A 15,608-nucleotide genomic window follows, 5' to 3' on the forward strand; every position below is an offset into this window, starting at 1 on the left:
GGTAGATCATTTCAACCTGGGAGATAGACGTCCAAATTCTGAAAGCACCGTGGAGAGGACGAATCTGTCTTAAGGACACAGTGTCAAACACTGGACTTGATCAAAAAATAATTCGAAGAAATTAAATCAAGTAAGTTATTTAATTTATTTTCAGTGTTGTTTTTATTTATTTAAATCAGATTTTAATTTTGTTTTTGTAACAAAATAAAATCTGTTTTTATTTATTTATTTATTATTTCGAGTTTGATTTTTGTAATCAAACAAATTCTCTCCTTTTCTTTATTTTTTTAAATTCTAATTGTTATTGTGTACACAATAAAATTAAATCTTTTAAATACAGTGAAGATTGTCCAACAACATTGACGCTGATTGTTATCATTTATGTTTAACTTTGTGATTGTGGGGGTGTGTGGTCCTTATGAAGTTAATTAGAGGCTTTTATATATATATATATATAGAAAATTACAGTAAAATGCTTGAAGTAGCTCTTGTTTATATATTATATAAAAATAATATTGGGAAGTATGATGAGATGTGCTGTTAGCTTCTGCATTTTTATTATTAAACAGCCCCTATAGCTTTTTAAATTAATAGCTTAAAGAATTAAAATGAGTAGTAAATATGTTTGGTGCAAATTTGATAATCTGCAGAAAAAAAGTTGAAGTTATTTGATTAAATAAATTGTTATGTATATCGTTTTTATTGTATAAATATCCATAATACCATCAAAAGTTATAATTAAAACACAAGAGATAGCACTATTTTATTCATACATATTTAAAGGTTTCAGATAAGTTTTAAAAAAAAATTACAAATTGTAACTTAAAAAAAAAAATAAAAACTTGGCTAAAAAACCTCAGCTATAATTTGCACTTGCAACCAAACACTACTAGTTAACTTTTTTTTTTTTTTTAGGATAAATTACAAATACACCCTTTGAGGTTTGTTTAAAGTACAGATTATCTTCTATGGTTTGGAAAATTACAAATGCCCCCTTATTAGAATTTTTTATTTAACAAAATTAACTAAAAAAATGAAATCTATAATTGTTCTCCTATATAATAATAAAATTACCTAAATTTTTAATTGAAACATATTTCTAATATCATTAAAAATTGTTAATTGACTTGATGATTTATTAATAAAAATGACGATTTGTTATGAAATTAGAAACCTCAGGGTGTGGAATGTAATTTCCAGAACTACAGGGTGCGATTCGTATTTTAATCAAATCTCAAGGAATGTATTTGTAATTTACCTTTTTTTTATAAAAAAAAATTTTAAAAATAAAAATTAATTAATTAATTTATAAGGGTTACCAAACACAGTTATTTTCTTATATTATAGGATTATCGCTATGAATGGTATTTAAGGAAAATATTGGCTTTATTACCTAAAAAATAAAGGAAAAATTGGTCTAAGGTCCCTACCCAACTTTTAATATAAGTAGAGATCTACAATATTATTTTTGGATGCCTAAGGTCCCTCCATGTTATTTTAGTTTGTGAAATACCTATTTTACCTTTCTTTATAATATACGGTTTTCAAGTTTCAAAACTGAAGATTACGTTGCTATTTTTGTAGGAGATTACTTGGAGATAAACTTGGCGACGGAGATTTTGATGATGCAGATATTCGTGGAGATTTTTTAGGGATTTTGTAGTCGTGTAGAAGTTGATTTTCGTTGATCGTGTAGAAGTTGTTTTTCGTTGCCCATGTAAAAGTTGAAGTCGTGTTGAAGCTCGGAATTCCAGTGGAGTTGAATCAAGTAAGTTTAATAACCAATGTAAGTTTTTGATTTTTCATTTGATTTGTATGTAAGGACTCTGATTTCAGAGAAGTTTTTGTAGTATATTTTAAATTAGGTTTTTGTTTTCAATTTTGATCAATGTCAGAGAAAAGCTAGCTTAGTGTAGTTTTGTTTGATTTTTGAAGTTGATTTTTCATTCTTTGTTATTTGACAATAGAGTTGATTTTGATTTTTCGTTCTCTGTTATATGTTTATCAATGATAAGTTTTGTTCTTTGTGTTTGGAGACTAGCTTTGTTTTTCTCCTCTTTCCTAAGTTTTGTTCTATGGTTTTTTTGCACTTTTCATTTATTCTGCAGTTTTTTTTTTCTTTTTCTGCACCTTTGTTTGTAATCCAAAGAAAATTGTATGTTTGTTATTATAATCTAACGAAAATCACAGATAAAATTGTAAGCTTCTAGTCCAGTGAAAATCACAGAGAAGATTATAATTTCATAATAGATCTTCAATGTGATTTTTGTCAGTGATTGTGTTTAATAGTTAGCATTAATTTTGTCTGTAATTTTCTCTGAAAAATTAACTTCCAGAGAAAATTATAATCTTATCTGTGATTTTCACTGGACTCATTAATTTTCTTTGTAATTTTGTTTTTGTTATCTTGAAGATGAATATAAGTTGATAAATTTCTCTGTATTTTGATTTGAGTGCAATAATGGACAAACACATAGAGAAAATTGTAAGTTTGTAATCCAGTGGAAATCACAAAGAAGTTTATAATTTCATAATAGATCTTTTGTGTGATTTTTGTCTATGATTGTGTTTAATAGTTAGCATTAAATTTCTCTGTGATTTTCTCTGGATTCATTAATTTTTCTGTGATTTTGTTTTTGTTATCTTGAAGGTGAATATAAGTTTGTAAATATCTCTAGACTTTTATTTGAGTCCAGAGAAAATTATAATTATTGGAAATTTCTCTGGACTTTTATATTGTTCTTGTGAAATGTTTTTATGTTGAACAAATTATTTTTCATATTTTTTCTTTCAGTTTCGATGGACAGTGCAGTGTTGTTGCTGTGCAAATATGGAAATGATACTATTGTCATTAATGTTTCATGCGAATTGAATTTTGAGGAATTGGTTGGCATTTTGTGTAAAACATGGGAGAATTTGAAATCTGAGACTATGTGTATCTCATATTCTATTGTGGGCTATCCGAATTGTATGGTTCGAAATAATATTGATTTTCTGAATATGTTGAGGGTTGTTTGTGCACGTGGTGTTGATATAGTTGTTGTTTCAGTTACTAGGTGTAGTACTTCTGATGAAGAGGATAAAGTGGGGTCTCATTGGGTAGATGTTGTAGATGGTGAATGTGATAGGCTGGTGGATTTTGAAATGAATTCACTCTCTAAGTTTTGTTCTCACCAAGAAAAGGTGTTATTGCCAGCTGGTTGGCGAAATAATATTACGAGTGTTGGACAAAAGTTTGAGGGTGGTATGGTTGAGTTCCGTACTTTTTTATGCAAGTATGCTATTGAGGTTGGTTTTCAGTTTACGTATGTTAAAAATAACAAGCTGAGGGTTACAGCAGAATGTGCATATAAGGAATCAAGGGGATGTATGTAGCGTGTACATGCTTTAGTTGAAAAAACAAATGGGTTCTTTTACATAAGAACTTTGAACAATGAACATACGTGTGGTGTGGCGGTTCGCACTAGTAAACATGCTAGGATGACTTCTAGCTTAGTTTCTGGGCTGATACTTGAAGAGATAAGTGCAAAACTTTTAACTCGTCCAGTGGATGTTGTCAAAGAAATGAAAGACAAGAATGGGGTCTCAATCAGTTATAACTGTGGTTGGTTGAGGGTTGAAAAAGTAAAATGTAGTACATATGGGGATTCTTGTTTGTCATTCGATCAATTACGATGGTATTTTGATGAGACATTGAAGAACAATCTAGGTAGTCATGTTGAGTTAGATTTTCAAGATAACAAGCATTTCAAAAGAGTGTTTGTGGCTTTTCATGCATGCATTGATGGTTTCAATTATTGTCGGTCATTGTTTTTTCTTGATGGAACATTTTTGAAAGGACGATACAAAGGAGTTATGCTTGCTGCGACGGGGACAGATGGGAATGAAGGTAATTGTAAATATATCTAATTTTATCTAAGTATGTGAATGTGATTTTTTTTCTGACACTTTGAATTTTCTCTGGTTTTGGCCACTGGGTGGATTTTCTCGAGTTGTGGCCACTGTGAGAATTTACTCTGGATTTTGGTCAGTGTGTGAATTGTCTCTAAATGTTGTCATTGTGTGAATTTTATCTGCAGTTGATCACTAAGTGAATTTTCTCTGGATATTATCACTAAGTGAATTTTGTCTGGATGTTGCCAATGTGTGAATTTTATCTGTAGTTGGTCACTAAGTGAATTTTCTCTGGATATTTTGATTGTGTGAACTTTCTTTGTAGTTGGTCACTAAGTCAATTTTCTCTTGATGTTGCCAATGTGTGAATTTTCTTTAGAGTTGGGCACTAAGTGAATTTTCTTTGGATGTTGGCAGTGTCGAATTTCTCTGGTTGTTTATTATTCTAATTTTCTCTGCATGTGTATATCTAATATGCTTGTTCCTATTTGTTTTGTAGGTTTTTTTCCTATAGCTTTTGCTGTTGTTGATGCTGAGGATAAAGACAATTAGTGTTGGTTCCTTGAACATTTATGTGAAGTATTGGGATCAGAGAGGGTGATAAGTTTCATATCAGATCGACATTGCGGTATTATGGAAGGAATTGCTAGGTTTTTCCCTAACTGCTTTCATGGATTTTGTCTTGAACATCTAAAGAGAAATTTGAGGGATAAGTTGTCACGTGGAAACACAAATTTGGTTAGGAAGACGATTGTGTCCAAGTTTTCATAATGTGCATATGCATCAACAAAGGCATCATTTCATTTCAAGTTAAATGAATTAAAAAGTGAGGGGGGAGACGTTGTGAGTGTTTTCTTGAGAAGTTTACCATATGAAAATTAGAGTTGGAGTAATACATATTTTGAGGGGAAATGTTATGGTGAGATGTATTCAAATGTTGCTGAGTCATTCAATTCATAGATACGAGAAGCTCGGCATTTGCCAATAACAAATTTGGTGGACATGATACGGTTGCAAATCATGAATATGAGGTCTAATAAGAGGCTGCTCTCTAGTAAATGGAATAAAATTCTCTGTCCTCGTATGGATAGTGTATTGGAGAAGTCTTTCTTGGATGAGAGGACATGGAATGTGAGTTTATCATCTAATAATGTCTTTGAAGTGCATTATTTTCCTTCAGTTATGGTTGATCTTGGATTGAGAACTTGTTCATGTCGAAAATGGGAAATAAATGGGTATCCATGTTAACATGCTATTGCCGCAATTTTTAGGAGTGGAAAGAATTTGAATTCATTTGTTGAACTATTTTTTCATGCTGATATGTATCGTCAAGCATACTTGTTTTCGATTGGCCCAGTTCCAACTGTTGAAAAACCTGTGTGTAGCGTTGATGATGCTATGATTTTACCTCCATTGAGTAAGAGACCAGCTGGGAGGCCAAAGAAGAACAGAATTGCTTCTACTGGAGAGTTTAAAAGGGTGATTACGTGTAGTCGTTGTCAAAGTATTGGTCACTGTAATAAGAGGACATGGAAGGAACCTTTGTTAAATAGTTGAGGATTATACATTTTATTGATTGAATAATACATTTGATGATTATTTTGTGTATTTTGTTTTGTGAAATGTATTTTTTAGACAGTGTATATAATAATACCAATCAAATTCATCTAGAGAAATTTTTCAATAACAGTGAAAGTGTGCATTGTGTTTGTTGATACATACTATAGACAGTGGGTTTGTAATACAAGTCAAATTCATCTAGAGAAATTTGCCTATGGCAGAGAAAATTCTCTGTGTATTGCGTTTTGAAGCTTTAAATTCATCCAGAGAAATTTACCAGTAGTAGAGAAAAGTACTGTGTGCATAGTGTTTTTTGAATTTGATAATTGTTTTGTACTAACACAGTACATTACAGATTGCATGATCATATAGGCACCCTCTTTGGCACGATACAAGTTAAATTTCTTTGTGAATTTCTAGTAACTTCATGCCAGTCAAATTCATCCATAGAAGTTTGCCAATAGAAGGGAAATTTTTTATGGGCATTGTGTTTGTTGAAATGTGCATTGTGTTTTGTGAGGTCCAATTCATCTAGAGAAATTTGCCAATAGTATTGAAAATTACAGTGTGCATTGTGTTTGTTAAAACATACTATAAGCAGTCTGTTTATAACACCAGTCAATTTCATCCAAAGAAATTTTCCACTGGCAAAGAAAATTATCTAGGCATTGTGTTTTGAAGCTTCAAATTCATCCAGTGAAATTTGTCAATAGCAGAGAAAATTACTATGCGCTTTGTGTTTTTTGAATTTGATGATTGTTTTGTACCAACACAAAGCATTACAGATTATATGATCATATAGGCATCTCCTTGGGACGATACGAGTTAAATTTCTTTGTGAATTTTTGGTAACATCATACCAGAGAAATTTCTGCAGTCAATTTTCTCTATGTGGATTGTGTTGACAATCACAATAAAAAATATATATATTTAACCATTGATAGGTATGAAATTTACATTAGTCAAAAAATGATATATACATGTATGTCAAGCATCATCATTCCTTCAATGTATGAAAAAAAACAAATTGAATGGTTAATCCTAATTATATTCTGTACATTGTCATCTTTTCAATAGTTTCACTATTACACTTTTGGTTCTTCTTCTGGAGGTATTTGAATTGGTTCTATCCATGACCGGCCAACTTCGGTCACAAATCTCTCTATGATTTCTGCCCTCATCAACCTTATGTCTTGTGTGAACAATTTCGAGCTGATAGGTTCATGCTTGCTATATTGTCTCATTATATGGCATACAAAGAGGCCACAATCCAGATTGCATACAAATTATAGGTATAATTAGTTTTAAGAAACATTCAAATTAGATTATCTTATTTATAAATGTTGTATGAAACTTACGAATCACTGTCTTGTTGTGGAGCATTGTTGACATACTCAAAGTCGTAATTTGTGTTTGTGAGTTTATCAATTTGAAAGAGGGTTGTGATTGTGCCTCTCTTTCAAGGCAAGCTTTCAAAAAATTCTCCACATAATCTTGCTGCAAAAAAATAATTTTTAAATAACAGAGAAATTTATAGACAAATCAATGGAATTCTATAAAAATTATCATCACATAAACATTATGATGGATTAGAGAAATTTGCACTCGTTTCTAATTGTTTTGCATCTTTGACATATTTGTCTTCTGCATCAGCCCTCCTTGGCCTTAGTGAGTTGTAGAACCTCCATAAATTGTCTTATTTGTCCAGGACAAGCAAGGTCCAGTGATTTCCATGTGTTGACTTCTCATTACCCCCAGTATTTATTGGAAAATGGAGGAACCTGTAGTTCCTTCATGCTGTTTCAATATGCTTGTCAAATAATGAGACTCGAAAAGTTTGATTTTCCATCATCTTGATGAAATTCTGTGGTCAGAGAAAGTCAGAGAAAATCAAAAAATGGTTATGTTACGAGAAAGTTGAAATGATAGGAATTTAAAAAATATACACACAGAGAAATTTTAAATGCACACAACTAGCCAAAGAAAATTAGACTAGTGACACAACTGGCTTCAAGATGTATCTTAACCAGAGAAAGTAGTAAGTAAATTCTAGAGAAAATCAAATAAAAAAGTAGTAACACACTAAGCTCATGGATGTGAAAAAAAATGAAGTTGGTTATTGTCTTTCTCTCCTTTGGTCAGCAAAAAGGATCTCTCCATAGCTATCAATGACCTGAAAAATATCATTTATAATTGTAATATTGGTTAATAAAGGCTGATGGAACATTGCAGAGAAATTTTGATGAAAGACTTACATTGTTGGCAATTTCTTTTTGCTTTATTAGGTTTCCAATGTCTTCGAAGGTAATGAGATTCAACTCACTTGTCCAGATTAAAGCCCTACAAGATGACAAATAAGGGATTTTATAGTTGTTAATGCAATATAAGTTAGTAAATTGTTGTTTGTAATCTTTTATTTTATTTGTTGTATTTACTCAAGTCTAGACACATTTGATATGTGCTGCAAGATGTCTTTTACATGATCTTTTATCAATGTTGAAACCGGTAGAGGTTGTGGAAAAACCCAAGATTTTCTTATGCTTGATGGTTGAGGCAACACGTACGCATCAGCATCAAGTACTTCTTTGCTTTCGTGGTTTGCTCGGTTTGCTTTGCAGCATGCTTCGAACCTCTGGTCACTTTCGCAACTTTCAGATATTGAAATTTTGGATCGTCCTGCTTTTCTTTCCTTTCTTTTGCCTTTAAATTTTTTATCATTGATGTAGGATCTTTTTTTACTGTAAACAGTGAAAATATTAGTAAAAGTGAAATTTCTCTGAAGTAACAGATGATATTTCAATATGTAAATTTATTTGATTTAATATTTTCCAGTTACCATAGACTTTTGTCTTTTGTTTTGGTTGTTCTTTGGGTGCCATTTGTTCTTGTTGGGTTGTTGGTTGTTGTTCCACTTGCATTCCAATTATACATAGTGAAAATCAAACAAGCCCCAAAAATCGAATAAGAAAATAGACAGAGAAAATCAAATAAGCAGTAGAAATCAATAGAAATAAGCAGCATAAACTAATGTGTTCAGAAAAATTTAACTTCTAGAGAAAATTGCCATTGACAGAGAAAATTATAATAAATAGAAATTTCTCTGAGTTATGTTAACACAAGGACATAACTTTTTATGGCTCAAGACTTTTACTGACCTTGTGGTTGAACTTGTGTTGGTGTTCGATAAGGTTGTGTTGCTAGTTGGACGGATAGTTCTTGAATTTGTTCATGCAATTTAACATTTTCAGTTTCAAGCTCCGAAATTGAATACCTTAACTGCTGAATTGTTTTAGTATCATCTTCTTTTTGAACCTCCAACATCTTTAGTTTCATTTTGATTGTGCTATCTCTTTCTTGAAGTTTTGAGTTAAGTGATGTCAAGGTTCTTATTGCGATATCCTTTTATGCAAGTAATTCATTCCAATTTCTCTCTTCTTCTATTTTAGATTTAGAAAGTGCCTTTAGTCTTTGATGTAGATCAGCAATTTGGGCATCCTTTGATTCCTCATATTCTTAAGGCTGATGCATTGTTGAGCCACAAATGCTATCATGATGTTGGTCCATCGGCTCATTATGTTCTTCTTCATCACTTTCCTCATTATTTTCTTCTTACTTTTTAGATTAAGTGCCTTTATCTTCTTTTTCATTGTCTTCTTCTTTCTGTTCATTATGTTCTTCTTCATCACTTTCCTCATTGTTTTTTTCTTGCTGTTTAGATTGAGTGCCTTCATCTTCTTCTTCATTGTCTTCTTCTTTCTGTTCATTTTCTTCTTTGTCTTCTACTTCTATTTCTTCACTTTCTTCTCTAGCTTCTGCTTCTCCACTGCTTGCTTGATCTTCTTGTCCATTGCTGGCTTTGTGTTCTTCTATGTTGCCTTCTGCTTCTTCATTCCCTCCTTCTTCAGATGAATCTTCTAATGTCTCCCTGAATTTGACAATTGCCTTTTTTGATTCTTTCTTCTTCTTTTTACCAAGATAGAACTCCTCTGATGGATTTTTAACTAGCTCCTTATTATCTATCTGTAACAGAAGGCTCTTTTATTAGAGAAATGTTACAAAATTCACTGAAAGAAACAATTCAAATATGGAAAATAAAATTCATCCTAATGATACTAATAGGAAACAAACTTCAGAGAAAATTGTATGGGCCAGAGAAAATTACAGATAATGAGTTAATTTTATGAGGCAGAGAAAATTACAGACAAAGAACATAATTTAGATATCAGAGAAAATCAATCAAGGCATATAAGTTAATGTTTTACTATAATTGTGTCAGAGAAATTTGGATTCTAGAGAAAATTCATTAAAAGGGTAGAAATAAAAAGTGTTAATCAAAGATGCAAGGCACATAAGTTATGGGCCAGAGAAAATTACACACAACGAGAAACAATTTTATGAGGTAGAGAAAATTATGAAACAACCAACATAATTCAGATATTAGAGAAAATCAATCAGGGCATATAAGTTAATGTGTTACAATTGTGGTCAGAGAAATTTGGATTGCAGAGAAAATTGATTACAATGGAAAAAATAAACCAGTGGTAACCAAAGAAGAAACATAAATTGATAGTTTAGAGAAAATTGATCTCAATCAATCAAGGCACAAGGAGGGAAACAAACCAGTGGTCAGAGAAATTTTAGAATTTCACTGAGATTTCAATGGCAATAGAAATCTAACCTGTCGAGGTACAAGAGAGTGGACTGGTGTCTTCTGCAGCTGTTTCGTCAAGCTTTGCAGGTTCCACTTGGCATATCTTGGGAAGTCAGTTGTGTTACTGTCTTCCGAGTCAATGATATTTGCATGTTCACATAGCCAATACTGTGATGAAAATTAAAGTAATTAAATTTTGCTAAACACACAAATTTATAAGTATGATAACTACAAATTTGAATGGATATTATACTTACCAGCAATGCAATGGCACACCCCGTAACTTTTTCTGGAGTTTTGTGCAATGCTATAATAGAACCAATCAATATTGATGTGATTGATTCTGGCCAATCATACTTTTTCATTGATTCAAGAGGTTCCACATACTTTATAAAAACCCACCCTATTGAATTCTCACTTGTTGCAAAAAATAGGGTGAGACACAAGTACAATGTAACAATGATTGCTACATCTTTGAAGTCAGTTAGTTGTTTGCCTTTCATTGCTTTGACCAAGGCATTTTTAAGAACAGGACCAGTGAGCCTTGTGTCCTTTTAGAATCTTCTCCTTAGGAATGTAGATTTTGGCTTTTTAGAGTATCTTAATGACATGGTTCCTTTACCTCCTTGCAAACCAAAAATCAAGGTCATGTCGTTGGTTATAAAGGTCAAGTTCTTTTACCAACTGTGAATGCTTTTGTTTTTTCATTGTAACATTGGATTATTGCAACTGCATCATCATCAGATTTCCTAGATTTCCTTGGATCCATCCTTCCAGTGGTTAGAGCTTAGATCAAATACCAGAATGGGGTCTTTTGAAGCTCTACAAGTTGGTTTGAATTGAATTTAAGTGTTTGAAAAAATGAGACAACAGATGAGAGGTTGGATCGATATTGAATGCTATAGTGAGCTCTCTTTCTTTGGAGTTTAACAAGTTTTTTCCTCATTGAACTTGAGTCTTTTGAAGTTAGGGTACTCATCTTGATGCTAATTACTTCATCACTTTGGACTTGTGTGTTTTGGCAAATCATCATCAGATTTCCTAGATTTCCTTGGATCCATCCTTCCAGTGGTTAGCGCTTGGATCAAATACCAGAATGGGGTCTTTTGAAGCTCTACAAGTTGGTTTGAATTGAATTTAAGTGTTTGAAAAAAGAAGACAACAGATGAGAGGTTGGATCGGTATTGAATGCTATAGTGAGCTCTCTTTCTTTGGAGTTTAACAGGTTTTTTTCTCCTTGAACTTGAGTCTTTTGAAGTTAGGGTACTCATCTTGATGCTAATTTCTTCATCACTTCAAACTTGTGTGTTTTGGCAAGGAGTTTGTGGTGTTTTGCTGCCGGTTTTTTATCTTAGATCATAAAAAGACTGAGGGAGTTTATGTTTCTTGCTTGGTGTTTCCGGTGTTTTGCTGCTGGTTTTTTATCTCAGATCATAAGAAGACTGAAAGAGTTTCTGTTTCTTGCTTGGTGTTTCCGGTGTTTTGCTACTTTTACGTTTTGCTATTTTTAGACAATGATGAAAACATAAAGATGTCAACATTAAATCTCAGAGAAAATTGAACATGCCGGAGAAAATTGGACATGTCAGAGAAAATTACACAAAATGGAGAAAACAAAGGTGGCCAGGGAAAATTATAAATGTCAGACAAAATCAGACACTAAAAATTAAATGTCAGAGTACTAATTGTTTTCCTGTGGAATACATCTAACCACAGAAAATTTCCATTGCCAGAGAAAATCAACAAAGCATCATAAACATGGCAGAGAAATTTTCAATAATTGTTAAAATTACATATAGAAGTAAAATATAGTCATAGAAAATAGAAAAAAGAAACATATATCTAGCAAGCACAGAAAATGAATGACAGAGAAAAGTAAACATGGCAAGCCAAAGAAAATTTCCATTCCACAATTAGCAAGATAAAATAAACAAAGTAATGTAAATATGCCACTGAAAATTATACCACATTGAAACCAAGAATTGAACAAAATAAATATACCAGAGAAAATTACACATTCTTGAGAAAATTTTCATTCCAGAGAAAATTTCAAGTCTATAATATTAAAATGCCAGAGAAATTTACATACACAACCAGAGAAAATTAAACATGATAGAGAAACACAAGGGAGAAAAGTGATGTGGCCAGAGAAAATTATAAATGCTAGAGAAACTTAGACACAGACAAGAGAGTAATAGACATTCCAGAGAAAAATTCATATTCCAGAGAAATTTACAAAGCAGAGAAATTTATAGACAAAATCACAGAAATATGTTCAAGAATAAGATCAAAACACAAAGAAATAACTTCTTTTCAAAATAAACATGCCAGAGAAAATTCAAAGAAGAAACATACATTCCAGTCTATAATATTAAAATGTCAGAGAAATTTACATATACAACTAGAGAAAATTAAACATGATAGAGACACACAAGGGAGGAAAGTGATGTGGTCAGAGAAAATTATAAATACTAGAGAAACTTAGACAGAGACAAGAGAGTAATAGATATTCCAGAGAAAGATAGGCATTCTAATTAAAAATACATATTACAGAGAAATTTACAGAGCAGAGAAATTTATAGACAAAATCACAGAAACATGTTCAAGAATAAGATGAAAACACAGTGAAATAGCTTTTTTTCAAAATAAACATGCTAAAGAAAATTGAAAAAAGAAACATACATCAAGCAAAAATCAGAGAAATTCAAATGCTAGAGAAATTTACAGATAAAATCACACAAACATGTTCAAGAATAAGTTCAAAACACACAGAAATAACTTTTTTCAAATTCATGTAGCTTTTTATTATGAAATTGAAACCCTAATTTATGGAAGGTTAATATAAAATGTAATTAACTGTGTGTCCAGAAAAAATCTAGTTGTATTGTAGAAAAACTTATCAGAGTTAGGATGAAACTTTAAAGACGAGCTGATATGCCCTGAGATAAAGATGCGACGTGACGAAGATGAACTGAGATGACGATGAATAGTGAAAACGGGGTCAGAAAAATTTGTGAGGAAAGAATGAGAATGATTTTTGCAAAAGATAACAAAGCTCTAATGTCGATGGTGAAGATGATATTAAAACCCTAGTTCTGCTGTTCTCTTGTTCGTGAAGATGGTTGGATGGTTGGAATGGAACTCAGTCATCGGAATCAGTTTCGTCTCTGTATTGATTTTGTGAAGGGTATTTTGGTCCACGAAATAACTAAAAATGCACGCCATGTTTTTCAAGGACCTGATGCATCACTCTTTTTTTTGGTGTCCTCTATCCTCTAAATTACTATTATTAGGGACTTTAAAAAAAATTTCCCAAAAATAAATAAGACATGAAACTTATTTGATTTATAATTAGATTTTACAACCCAGGATAAAAAAAATATATTATTCTTTATTTCTTTTCCACTCTCCGTAGAGGGTTCGTGTGGAAATTTAGTTATTTTAATTAGTTTTTTAGTTAGGTTAAAAAATGGGAAATTTATTAAAAAATTATTTGTTCAGTGTTTATATTCCAATTAGTTCATAAGATATTTTTATATTCTAATAAGTCCTATTATTTGGACATTTGATCTACCAAATCCTAATTCTTATATTTAAGGTATTTTATGGACATTTCTACCCGTACAAATATTTTTTGAATAGTTAGTAATTTGGTGATGTGAACATTCATATTTTACAATGTGAATATTCACATTGATATGTTAACATTCACATTAATGGTGTGAACATTCACATTGAAGATGTGAACGTTGATGATATGAACATTCACATTACGGAATATTCACAATATAAATGTGAATATTATTAGGGGTATTTTGATAACTATATCACCCATAAGACTTATTAAAACATAAGAAAATAATATGTACTAAATAGAATATAAGTAGGTGAAAAGAAATTTCTGAAAAAATGTCTCTAAAAAAATTGTATTTGAGATGATAATTGAAATTTTTATAATTAATTTGATAATTGTGAGACCAAAAAAAATAATTATAATTTAAATATAATATAATATTTTATTAATTATTTTATTTTTATTAACTATTTTAATCAAGAATCATCTTCTTAAACACTCCCTCAAAAAAGTGCTTTTTGAACATAAGGGGAAAAAAATGAGCAAATATTCTTTGCTTTTTTTGAGGACGAATTATTCTTTACTTTTGAAGGTATTGTCATGTATTTTGATTGATGTAAACATTAGGATTCCTCATATTTTTAGCGGAACTAATACTTAAGCGACAGCGTAAGACTATTATTTGTGTAACTGTGAAAAATATTACATGCCGTTGCTATCAAGAAAGGGTGTAATTTTAACCCGACCAGACTTATTTGGACTCGAATTTAGGTCAGTTCATGAATCAAAAAATTAGACTTAGGTTTAGGGATATTTGGACCTTGGGTGGGTCGGGTCTCAGATTGGGTCTGGGCTCGAGTTTGGGCCGAGCTTGGGCCGAGCTTGGATAGAACTTGAACATTTTTTTTCTATTTTTTATACCGAAATTTTATTTTTTCACTAAAAATGACATTGGATTTCGAGCGGATTGAATCTCAGGCTGAGTTTTGTTCTATCACCTCTTATATAAATACTCATAATTAATTTTTTATTTAGAGATAATTATTACACAATTAACAACAACTAATATATATTACTATGTAATTCAATAAATCAAAACTGTAAAAAAAAAAAAAAAAACAAATAATAATATATAGCAATCTTTTTATATTATTTATTCATATGCTGATCAAAAAAATATTATTTATTCACATTTTCTCTCATTTTTTTTTCTATTCCTATATCTACAACTCTTTTTTGTGTTTACAAGTTAATATAATTCCATTTTCATATTTATAAGGTGTGTGATTATTTTTCGAACTATGTGATCATCATATATAAAATAAATTAAAATAATTAAGATCGATTAACTTAAGCTTATACTTAAATATATATTAGAATTATATGGTTTTTACTCCTAACATCAAATAAAAATAAGGTTAAATTTGATTGTAATCTTTGTTAATGTTTCAATTTAATGGTGTCTTTGAATTACCACCACTAAGGGTGTGTTTGATTGGACGGACTGGAAAAGGGGGGATTAGAATCCATCGGACTTGAGTCCTGGGACTGTGAATCCCCCGGACTATTTGGTCGGATTGGATATGTATCCTGTGTTTGTTTTTTCATGGGATTAGATGTCTGGATAGGACTATTTTCAGTGAATCCAACGTTTGGTTGGACGGACTGGATAGGATAAATGAACAAAAGACTATTTTACCCTTTTCAATTGTTTACTAAGTAATAGTAATATTAAACATATCTTTAATATTTTAATTATTTTTAATTAAATAAATTCGTTTTTTTAAAATTAAATAAATAAATAAATAAAATATCAATAAAATTTGTTTTAAATCATTACTGTATAACAAATCATTATTTTTTTTACATGCAAAACTTTACTGTGTTTGTTTATTTACACAATTAAACATTAAACATACTAATGGTTAA

This window comes from Camellia sinensis, chromosome 10 (assembly GCF_055761805.1).
Source record: "Camellia sinensis isolate YWXY chromosome 10, ASM5576180v1, whole genome shotgun sequence".
NCBI lineage: Eukaryota > Viridiplantae > Streptophyta > Magnoliopsida > Ericales > Theaceae > Camellia > Camellia sinensis.